Below are 13,400 nucleotides of genomic sequence, written 5' to 3'. Positions count from 1 at the left end.
CTATTTTACCTTCAATTGATTTCCACTTCTCACACACTCTCTCGAAGGTTCTCACAGACATCACTCTCCAAGCTCAATTGTGACCGAGCTCCACCCTCTCTCGCACGCCAAACGCAATTCCACCCTCTCCCTCACGCCAGTCCGAGCTCCACCCACAGTCCGACGAGCGCCGCTGATCCACCCACGGTAAGTTTCCTCCACTGTTTGAGTTCATTTCAGTCCCACAACCTCATCTCACCTCACGTTCGATCCACACACCTCTAACCCACCCTCTACAAAAGCCGATCCACATCCCTTCAAACCCATCTAGCCAAAATCCACCCTCAAACCCATAAACAACCCAAATGCTACTCTCACTATCTCGAATCCGATCTATATATATATATATATATATATATATATATATATATATATATATATATATATATATATAATTATTTATTTAAATACATATTTATTTATTTACTTTTTTTAATTATCCATTCTTTATTTAATTATTGATTTAAGAAATTAACTTTTGTTGGTGTTACAATTATACAGAAATAGAATGCAATGTGATTTGTTGGTGTAATTATTGATTGTGATGGTATTATGTTGTGTACGTTGTTGATGTTACAATTATACAAAAATATATGTGCATAAATTTTGGGACTCGTTATCAATGTGATTTGGATGTTTTGGCAAATATATATGACACCTTGTGAATACTGTGGACACACTACCACAGTGGTTGTTTTTTTCCCTTAATCTTGAACTGGGTTTGTTATAACATTTATGTGAATTTGGATGGTTTAACAAACTTTGAGTTTGACTGTATATACTGATTGTGTTAGAGATCACGGGTCTTGTGTTGGCTAACAGGGTGTGCTCTGTTGTTTTCTGTTTGTGGCTGTTTTTATATACTGTGTAATCAATAGCATGCTTGTTTACGTACCTCTTAGACCATAATGTTTGTGATTGTTTAGATGAAGAAAAAAACCAAAGCAGCCGTTCTTGCCTCAGTTGCATCTATCCTCCTTGTGGGGGTTGCATTGGTAAGGAAATTGCGGCGTAGACAAATACCTAGGGCGCCTTATGTTAATCATGCAACCGAAAGAGAGCATTACATAAATAGTATTCTGCATGGAAGTGAGAGACTTTGTGTGAGTCAAATTAGGATGAAGCCTATAGCTTTCCACCACTTATGTTACATCCTCACCGAGGGGGAGCACATACGCCCTACTTTTCACATGTTCGTTACGAAGTAAGCGCTAATTTTCTTACACATTATTGGTCATAATGTGAGGTCTCGTGTAATTGGTAGTCGGTTCCATAGATCGACTGAGACTATTCATAGATACTTCAAGGTCGTCCTTAGGAGGGTCCTGAAATTATATACAGCTCTAATAAGACTGCCTAGTGAAGATACACCCACAAAGATAAGAGATAGTAGAAGGTTCTACCCATATTTTGAGGTAAATATTGCGACTTGTATATTTGTGTAAATTGTGAAGATTTGTGTAATTTTAAACCATTGTGTCTGTCAAAAATTAGGATTGCGTTGGAGCAATAGATGGTACGCATGTTCGTACATCTGTGCCATCTGAAATACATGGAAGGTTTCGTGGTCGCAAAGATGGAACCACGCAAAATGTGTTAGCTGCCATTAGTTTTGACTTAAAGTTCACTTATGTATTGGCTGGATGGGAAGGAAGTGCACATGATTCACATGTGTTAAATGATGCATTTACTAGGCGAGGGGCATTTTCAATTCTCGAAGGTATTATAGGATTACTTCACATTTTGGGTTTATTAGTTTAATAAATTTTGTGCGTTTTCCTAAGCATAGTAGTGATTTGGTTTTATTTTTGAATATATGTAGGTAAATATTATCTTGGTGATGTTAGGTATGGTAATAAAAATGGAATTTTGTTACCTTATCAGAGTGTGCGATATCACTTGAAAGAGTTTAGTAATCGTCCTCCTGAGAATGAATGGGAATTGTTCAACCTCCGACACTCTTCATTGAGAACTATTATTGAGCGAGGGTTTGGAGTGTTGAAGAAACGTTTTCGAGTATGGGATGCAGAACCATTTTGGTCTTTTGAAACCTAAGTGAAAGTAGTGTTAGCATGTTGTGTGATTCATAATCACATTATGAGGGTTGATCCTGCTGACTATATTATGGAAGTTGCAATGAACCAAGTAGAATCTAGTGGCTCCCAACAAGAAACACAGTCATGTCGGGACTCCATTGAAGACATTAGAGTGTGGAATGCTAAGAGAGATGAGATATGCCAAACTATGTGGTCTGATTATTTAGATTTCTATGATATTAATATGTATTGTATTTTTGTTTTTTGTATGAACAATGTATTTACTATAGATTTCTAGTGGTGTAAGGATAATTATTTTCAACATTACATTGTTATTTCCAACATTACATTGTTATTTCCAGTAGTTGTTTCGTTCTGCTGTGCACATCTATAAGCGTGGTTATATGTGTGTTTGATTTGTTGTTCATATGCACAGTTATTACTAAATGCTACTCCCATTATTAAATGCTAGTCTCACTATACAATTTTCAAAAGAGAAAGAGAAGGTGGGTAGTAAGCAGTTCAGGTGGTTGCCCCCAATGCACACGATCATGCTAACTCTACTTACCGAAAAGACCGCGAAGGGCAACAAGCCCTCGAACACTTTCAAGGCCGGCTCCTTTGCTACTATAGTCAAGGCGATATCTACTCAGTTTGGGGTCGAGTGCCACCCCTCATATGTGGAGAATTGGATGCGTACTCTTAGGACCATGTGGAGTACCATTCAAACTCTTCGAAAGAATAGTGGGTTTGGCTGGGACGATAACTTGAAAATGATCACATGCGATGCGAAAACTTATCAAGAGGAAGTTATGGTGTGACTTCCAACTATACTTTCTTAATATAAATGATAATATATTTTTTTGGCTTTTATAATCTATGAACTAAGAACAAGACAAGGCTGCTCAAGTACCCTCTTTATATGAAATTTATAGTGTCATTCTTTTTAGGATTCCATTGCTTTTACGAATTTTCAAATATAACTTTCATGTGAGGATCTATTATAAAATCTAGTGTTAGCATTTGTGCATTGTATTTTTTGTTGTTCTTTGTTGAGGACAAATTTTTCACACCACATGGCTTCATTTCACTGGCTATCCGTACCACATCAACATTATCATTGATTTTGAGAAAAACCTTTTTTAAAGCCCAAAAGAGCCCATATTTACACAAAAATGCGTCAAAGCCCATGGTTCAAGCTCATAGCACATCATCTCATTTTTGGCTCATGATCCAAGCTCATGAGTCTCATTGGGGAAATTTTGGGAGTCGTGGTTTGGATAGCCAAGAAGTATGTTCAGTAAAACTCCAGTGGTTCAAAGTTGATAAAGGAAAGCATGTTACTTGGTATGTCTTCCCCAATTCCCTGAACTTTGACGGGTCAGTGTGCAAATAGGTAACATTTGGTAATCCTCTCATATCACATAACACTCAAAATGATAAAACTCCTCATGCTTTTTACATAAAAAATTAATGTTCATCATATAATATAAGTTTAAAAATATAATTATAGTATTTCATATAAATTATATTATTATCATCTAAATCAATTCCAAACACATGACTAAATATATATTAATATCTCATATCTAGCATTAAATGCTCTCCTTACTCTCCAAGATTTGGTTAAAATACAAAAAGATCATAATTACATCTCTAAAACTTCATCAAATATCAACCAACTAGCCTATTACTTACCAAAATTATATATGGACTAAACATATAATTTTTCCAAAAGAAAAAACTTAGCCAAAAATACTAACAACAGCTTCGGTAGAAGCTAAAACAGTTCCGGCAGAAGCTAAAACAGCTCTAGCACATTCTGCAGTAGCTTCAACTGTAATACTAGAAATAAAAGGATCTCATAAAAAATAATCTTAACCATCTTTAGCCAAACCATGAATTTAATGCCAAAGATGTCATTCAAATGACATCATCCAACTGTGACAGCAACATTAAAGTCTCAAACTTTCTTCTTTCGGCTAAAAAACAAAAAACCACTTACTTTGTCAAAACATTTTCCTTATTTGCTAAATTTCCCTTCAACTAGTTCTAATATATTTACATGCTTGGCTCTATATAAAGATGACCAAGCCACACACCATGGGACACGATCCATCCCTCTCTCACCCCTTATTTTGAAACTTCATTTGGCTGCCACATACACATTTTCACACTTCACAATCTCTCTTACAAAATTCCTCTTCATAAAACAACACAACACACATATTACAACACCATTATCCATTACCCATCTTTCCCACACTCCATTATCTTAAAATATCATCATTTTACTGCTCATAAACACATCTCTATCTCTTTCTCTACTTCCCTTGTAATACCTCACTTCTTAGAAAACAATATAACCAATGTCATAACACAAAAAACAACTACAGCTACAGCTTTTACTACATTTAACCTTCATATTATCTATCTCATACTTCTATATATTTTACAAGTACATTCCTCACAAACTACCCATACATACTTCCCACATATATGTTTCTAATCTATCTTACAAATATCATATCTCACAAAACATATATAAATATATTTATTTCTTACTATCTCCATACATCTTAAAAGATACCCAACACTTTTCAAAGAAATATATTACAAAGGCATTTCTCATGAAAGACATATGGACATCAATACTAAGGCTTTTTTCTCAAAAGGCACAAAGACTTCATATTAGAGTCATTCTCATTGAAGACATACATTTCTAACACTTAAAGCTATTCTTATGAAAGACACAAACTTATAAAATTAAAAGCCCTTTCATATGGAAGGCAATATCGCTCATACTTAACTGAAAACTAAAAAGTATTACACAGGGAAAGTCATTTAAGTTCATGATGAAAGGGGATAAACTTAACCAACCTATGCACATAGCTGGAAATATTTTCTCTCCCTCTAGTTGTACCTATTTTTTCCCTTCAATCATGAAGTCACCATGGAAGGACTCATAATATCATATTGTACTGCCAAACTCATTTTATTATGCTGCTGAAATGTTCTAAGTCTATTGTTGTTCTACGGCTGGAGCCACAAACTATGAAGATAAGTCATTATATTTTACCTTCAAACTTATGTTATTAAGTATATTTTATTCATTATCATTATACCACTCAACTAATGTCATTATACTCCACTCAACTAATGTCATTATACTGCTGGAATGTTATTAGCTCATTAACGCTATAAGGCTAGAGCCACAAACTATGAAGCTCACTAGCATTATATGGCTAGAGCCACAAATCATATAAAGAACAAAGTGATGTTGTACAGCTGAAGTTAGAAACATAAAAGATAAGTCAATGTTTTCCCCATCTTTGAAATTACATTATTAAGTATATGTTAACTCATTATCATTTTACCATTATCTCACAATTTAATAAACATGATCTTACTAATACTTCATTAATGAACATACATATTAATAAATTGATCTACCACCATTGCACATATATTATTTGGACATATACCACCGATTGACATGTATTATTTGGACATAAAACATTGTTGGACATACCTTATTTGGACATGGACCATTGTTGGATATATCTTATTATATTAGACATGAATTATATCAAAGTTAGAGATGAATTATTGGACTCATTCCATTACTGGACATATGACAATTAATTACATTCTAATGAACATCACTTAACACACATAATAATAACGTTCAACCCACCATTTAATCAAAGCTATTATGGTAAGCATATTATTTATATATTTCAATCATTATCATGATTCTAATACTCTAGGCTTTATCTATTTTGTAGGCTTAAAAATACACCGGAAGCCATTGGTCTATGCAGACCAATGTCGAGTTCCGAGTTGAACTCCCTAAAACAAATCTAAGCTTAACAAAGTCACACCCCCAGCGAAAGGCACGTGGCTATGCGCAAAAACCGCCCCTACATTCTTATCTCATAAATTATGGGTTATGTCTCCTATTTCCTAACAACTTTTTTTGTTTATCATTGACATAAATCATCTAATGGCAACTATATTGAATTGAATATTGAATTTATGAGCGAAGTGATTATTGCATTGTTATTATACGTTCCTTTCCTCCTTATAGGCACATCGTAAGCATGCTGAATATTTGAACAAGAGGATAGAGATGTACAATGAGTTGTCCATTGTAGTGGGTAAGGATATGGTCACGGGTAGCTTTGCTAAGTCATACGTTGATATTGACACAAAGCAAGACAATAGGGAGAGCACTGAGATAGTGGCTGACAATGGGGAGGAAGGTGTGGTGGATAAGGGGAATAATGTGGTAGAATCATCTACCAGTGGGTCTGCAATTTCGAAGTCCCACAAAAGAGGCCGTTCACCTCCCTCCGATGATAGTGTTCTAACTGAGCTATTTGATCAGCTTGAGGAAATTGATGTGGCCTTGAAAGAAATCAACTGGGGGCCCTATTGATTAACACCAGTCATTACTCTGAGGTGATGGCTATGGCGGCGGAGGGGTATAGTGAAGATATGCTCGCAACTGCCTTTGACCATCTGTGTGAAAATAAGAAGGCAGTTAGGGGATTTCTGGCCAAGAATGCTAAGTTGAGGAAGCTTTAAATGAATAGTTATCTGTTCACTCGACTCTGACTTGTCTGTTTGGGATTGACTGTGATGGTAGCTTTAGGGATTGTCATCTGTTGTAATACTAGTATTCACCTATCATTGTATTATATATGTGACACAATTGTATTATCGATAAACAGACTATGTATGTATTTCTAACCTTGGACATATGTTGATGGTACATATATTTTGCGAACTGTTATGCTCTAAGGGATAACAGTTACGTACCTTGACTGTAGGATGTGTAATCTTTTGTATTATTGGGACGATACAATTGCCCAAGTTATGTATGTTCACTGTAAGCATGTAGGGCACATGTGTACTGTTCAGATACCACGTGTAGGTATCATTTTTGTACACCATGGACGTGTAATGCCAATGGTGAAAGTACATTATGTGCCTTTTGATATAAAATTATGGGTATATTCGGATGCTCTTTGTTGATGTTGAAGTGGGTGATTATTTTTGTGCTGTTACAGGTTTGTCTAGGCAATGCAAGTGTTTCTTTGTAAGGCATTTCATATTTTTCGTAAAATGTTTGAACAAACCAAACATGGGAAAATGAATACCGTAAAATGAATTCCGAGGCAGCCAAACATTGGAGTTCTTTTTCTGCCCTATTTTCCATGGTGCAACCAAATAGCCTGAATACATTTTCCTTACGGGAAAATATTTTCCCTTGAAATTATTTTCCGCTTGGAATTGACTTTCCGTTGAACCAAACGTAGCCTTAGTTTCAAAATTAGAAACCAAGCTCTTTAGCCCCTAGCTCACAAATACCCCTCTCACCTGTACTCATAAGCTCTCATCCATTTCCCAACAGAAAGTCCCAACAGCTTTAATAAATACTCTCTCTCTCTCTCTCTCTCTCTCTCTCTCTCTCTCTTACTACTCATACTACCAAAATGGCCTTTACTATTCATTACATATACTATATCCATGAGCATACCTAGGAATAATAATGATTTTGCTGTGCTCGTTGGAATCTCTCTTTCTCTCTCTCCCCTCATCTCACACTAAGTTTTCTCCATTACTTGTTATAATGGACCCCATAGTGTTTGTTTACTCCCTTACTATTTAAGGCTATAATGTAATTGTTACTATAGAGTTTTTCCCTCATGTTCTTGTATTAGAGGACTTCATCTCACTATAACCTATGGATGATGATTTTGGAAATTTAGACACTCTCCTTAATATATGAAATAGTTAACGGTTAGAGGTTTATTTTGTCCTGTCTTATTTTACTGTTGGAATATTTTACCATTGGAATACTTTATTGCTGGAATATTTTACTGCTGGATTATTTCATTATTGCATTAGGCTTTTCTATTGTGCTGACGTGTCTACTGAAGGAAAAGTTTTGGGTCATCCCATAATTCTTGCTTAACCTAACCTAGGCCAAAGGCATAAAATAAGGCGAATTCCTCAAAAGCTTCACTGATAGCCTTTGAGTCGTGCTTCAAGCCCATTGTCGAGTTTCGATTTAGGCCTCTCACCCAACACAAATCTCATTTGTCGGAGGGAAAACTTTTCTGCCCCCGACACTTATTAGTAAGGGTAAAAAGCCATCAGATTATCAAAAAAAAAAAAAACCCATCAAAGTTTATCGGAAAAGATCTTGTGTCATTTAATCATGTGAGAATAATCTTTTAGGATTGTAGATTGTTGGGGTTGCTTTTGATACTTTGTCAATAGTGGGGGTTGCTTTTGATACTTTGTCAATAGTGGGGGTGTGTGCATGGATGAGCCTAAACCTTTGGAACCAAATTCGAAATGAGAACAGAATACGCTACTCACATCAACACTTGTGGGTGGTGATGGCTAAACAACTACAAATAACAATCAACACTAAACTTGCTTGACAACTAAGTTATTTTTATGGAAAAAATTTAGCTATAAAATTGGTTGTAGTCTAAGGCTATAGTCTTACTCAATATCTTTTTATAGGAGATGACTTCATGCTTGCAAATTTTCTAATAAATTAAAGATCAATAGTTATGTCATCAATAAATTGTTTAAATTGCAAGTTTTTATAGTTTAAAATTATGCATAAAATGTAAGCTTATAGATTGTATAGTAAATAATATCCAATTGATACAAAATTTGATAAGTGTATTAAGAGCGTAAAGAACATGAAATTCAATGTTTAAAATTTCAAAATATGTAGTAATATTTATTTTATTGAGTAAGGTTGTAACCTTAGTATAACTAATTTTATAACTAAATTTTTTCCTATTTTTTTTTACTCAGAAGACCCAAGTGAATTCATTAAGAGTGTTTTTTTTTTAGATAGTTACAATATGCTGCTAACCTCACAGTTCGAATATTTTCCCCCCCTAAACCCCCAAACACTTTATGCACAAGAATGTGTGAATTAAGTTACAAGAATCTTAGCAAGAGAGCCTCCACATATGTTGCCAAAATACAGAGCAAACCATATCTTAAATCTACTATTTATAAAAAGATTATCCGGAAACAAATATGGCTAGTTGAAGGAAGGTAGGAACTTAATTAAATCTTTCCCTGGATCCGGCCCTTATACTCTAGGCTTAAGGCCCCCAACTTTTAACGGTTCTACCTCCTTTATAAAAAGGGCCCATCCCATTATAAAAATGCCCAAACTTGTGGAGTGATGTTAAAAATGTTTTAAATTTTACTAAAAAAAAAGTATGATAATCACTGGTTTAAAAAATAAAAACGAATTGTGCACTATTTTTCTCACCTTTAAAAAGACCTTCAAAATATTAAACCAATAAAAACTCAACCTAATCGAAAACGATAAACTGATTGGTAGAAGAATATTTTGAGGCTTTAATTTTTGTAAATCAATATCTTACACAGTATATTATCAACATTAGCCATTTAATCTCTCATATAAATGTACAACATACCATCTATATCTCTTTCTTAACACCAAAATCAAAATTTATAATGATATATTAAGATAAAGTGAACCTCCTTTCCAAAAGAATAATAAGTTTGCATTTCTTTTGGTTAAATTTTATGAACCACTATTACAATTAAGTCATGTGACCAAATATTCACATAATAATTTATTTAAGTTGCCATGTAGTAGGGGTGAAGGAACTCCAAACTTTGTCCATTTAAAATCTATTATACTCAGATCTAGCAAAATTGAACTTAGACCAATTAACTTGCCTGATCTCAAAGGGGAAAAAAAAATGGTTTTGAATCCGAGATTTATGGACTTGTATGAAAAAATTTGATGGAAAGAGAATTACAATTGATTTTCTAAGTTCTTATTAATGGCACACAACTCTTTGTCATTTCTACAACTATGGTTACTTCTAAATCGACTAATTATATGGATTTAAATATAATATTTATTTATTTATAGAATAGTCGTAGTTATAAAATTTAAATTATTTATTGACTCATTTTCATTGTATACTAATGTTGTATTAAAAATTTTCATTGTAAGATTAACATAATGATGAAATTATTCACCAACTTCCTTTTATATATATAAAGAAGAATATTCACCAACTTGAAATGCAATTCTCAAATATGAATATTTCTACCAATGGATCCTTATTTATATATTTATTTATTTTTGTGAATTTCTACAACTGAATCCTACTACCAAAAGTAGATTAACCTTAGTTTTTTGTTAAATATTTACTTATTTTTCTTGCTTATTCTAAAAATTTTATTTATTTAGTTATCTACTTAGGCAATTTAAAATTATTATTCTTTTATATGCAATAGGTTTGCATAAGATAAAAAGATTGAAAACTTGATATGGGTCACAATATCTTTTTTTTTTTTTGGTGGTGATGATAAAGATTTGTCAACTTTGGATTATGTAAACTTAAGAATCCGTTTGGTTGGAGGGGTGGATAAGTGGGATAATAGAAAATGGGGAATGGATAGAAAAGTGGGATGATAAAAGAGATTTAGGCTATGTTTGGTTGGATGGAATTTTGGTAGGATGGAAAAAAGAAAGAGTGGAAAATATGAGAGAAAATTAGTAGGAGGATGGAAAAGTAGAGAGATAGAACACATTTGTTAGGTTGAGAAGAAGAATGAGATGATAGTAAAGGTAGATTGTATAAATTTACTCTCATGCCCTTATTAGATAAAAAAAAAAGTAAAAATTATAATATTATTGAAAATTTGTGTATGTATGTGAACTTCATTATAAAAAATAATTTAAAAAGTACAAATTTTTTTTAAAAAAACAAATGAGAAAAAGAGAAAAAATACAAATGAGGAAAGAAAAAATTGGATGAGCTCGAAAAAGAAAAAAAGAAAAAAAGAGAGCGAGAGAGAAAAGAAAAAGACAAATGAATTAAAAGTAATAGAAAAGGACAAAATAGAAAAAATGTGTGGTTATGAATATTTTGGTCTTTTTCAAGTGTGTTTCATTTCTCTCTGGTTTTCTCCTCAAATTGGGGAATAGCATTTTGGTGGACGCAGGGAAAAACATCTAAACCCTACCAGTTCTTCACTTTATTTTCTTCTCCAACCAAACTCCAATTTCTCATTTTTCTCTCCTTTTTTTTTTTCTTTTTGTTTTCCAACTCATTTTCTGCTTGGCACCAATGTGATCTAGTTTTTCTTTTGCTCAAATCCTTTTATTATCTTACAAAACCAATGGTCACCTTATCACCCGCTAGAAACCATTCATTTCCTTTTTCAAACCCAACCACAACTCCAAATCTCCATAATCCACCAAAACCCAACCACAACTCTAGAAACAAACCAAAACCAAAACCAAAACCCACCAAAACAACCATTGTAAGCTAATACCCAACTCAGATCTTCACGTCGCAAATTGTAATCCACAAAAAAACAAAAACAAAACCCAGCCCATATCTCCACTAGAAAACCCATCAATTCAAATAAATTTCATCAAATCCCATCATCAAATATATATATATAGAGAGAGAGAGAGAGTTTTTGATGAGACAATTCACTATTAGTGGGACTCACAAAGTTAGTTTTTTTTTTTTAACAAAAATGTCACTACATCCATTTCCATTAAAAAAGAATACAAGAAAAAGACTTTTTTTTTTTAGTATTTAAACCCACTTTTTTAGATATTGAAAATGAAAACTGAGAACAAGGAGCCGTTTGGTAATGTTGTTCTAGTAACATTGTTTGTATTTTTTTTTTGATAAAAAACTGAAATTTCATTAACATTAACAAGAAGAACTACATCAGCTGAGAGAGCATGTTCTAAGAAACAAGGGCTCCCTCAATCCAAGTAACAAATTGCTCAACACCCTGAGCATGTTTTGCTAACAAATGAGCTACTTGATTACCTTTCCTACCAACATGTGAAATAGAAAAACTACGAAAAGTACTTAAAAGAGAACCAATTCCACACACAACTGATGCTATCGAAGATGGAGGAGGAGAAATGCCAGCAATTGCATTTGAAACCATGACAGAATCTCCCTTAAGAGCAATCTCATGAAAGCCCATATCTCTAGCAAACAAAATGCCCAATTCATAAGCTTTTGCTTCAGCCTACAAGGAACCCAGCTGCTGATTTTGACTTCATTGACAGAGCTCCCATAAGCAATCCTTCACAATTACGAATTACAACTCCAACCCCTGACGTCCTTTGTTGCGCAAAGATAACCCCATCAACATTTACTTTAAAAGCTGAACCCGCTGGAGGTGACCAAACCTGTCTGCAATGTGATGCCGAAGCTAGTGCAGAAGGTGCTGCACTTGGGGAACTTGCTGAATCTGCAGGATTAGGTACTGCACTTGGAGAACTTGCTGAATCTGCAAAAGTTGTTGCTTTAAATGAAGCAATGTATCTTCCACACCAGTTGACCAACTCCAATCCTATCATAAACTTCCTGCCATGTCTTTTCTCATTCCGCCTAGTCCACAAAGCCCAAGCAATGGTTATAGCCAATGAGAGCACATCATTATCACTTCTTTGAACAAACACCAAAAACCAAAACAATTCCATAAAGTCATTAAAATATAGATCTTCCTGCCTGCAGAAAATTGATGTAAGGGCCCAAGTATTAAAAGCACAGAAACAGCTCCAAAAAACATGTCCTGATGATTCACAACCCATCCTACATTCTTCACATAAGTCATCTCCAACAATCCTTCTCCTTTTAAGGTTAGACAATGTTGGTAGAATGTTTTTACACACTCTCCACACAAAATGTTTCACCTTATTTGGAATCTGTAAACCCCACAACGCCTTCCAAAGTGACTTCATATTGCTATTGTCTGAACTTGAGCCCGAATCAGCTTGCTCTCTAATCTCCATTGCAATTTTGTAGGCACTCCTCACTGAGAATTTCCCATTTAGGGTTGCGCTCCATATCAAAACATCACCAGGCAGAGTTGAACTTAGTGGCAAACTAAGAATAATCTTAGCTTCATGTGGTAAGAAGATCTGATGAATTAAATCAGCCCTCCACTCCCCATTCTCACTGTTAATCAAATCAGAAACAAGAGCTTCACAACCTAACAATTTTGGTGGTGATATTACTTTAAAAGTTGATGGGATTGGCAGCCATTTATCAGACCAAGTCTGAATCTTCTGTCCATTTCCAATCCCACCATCTTGCTCCACTCCCAACAATATGTTGTACAGCCATAATACTCCTCCACAAATAAGATGGACGCCCTTCCAACAGTAGCTTCCACAAACTCACAATTAGAAAAATATTTAGCTTTAAGAACTTTATATGCAAGGGAATTAGTTTCTGTCTGAAGCTTCCAACCTTG

The sequence above is a fragment of the Castanea sativa genome, chromosome 1 (genome assembly GCF_040712315.1).
Source record: "Castanea sativa cultivar Marrone di Chiusa Pesio chromosome 1, ASM4071231v1".
NCBI lineage: Eukaryota > Viridiplantae > Streptophyta > Magnoliopsida > Fagales > Fagaceae > Castanea > Castanea sativa.
Note: the sequence above shows the minus strand (reverse complement) of the source record.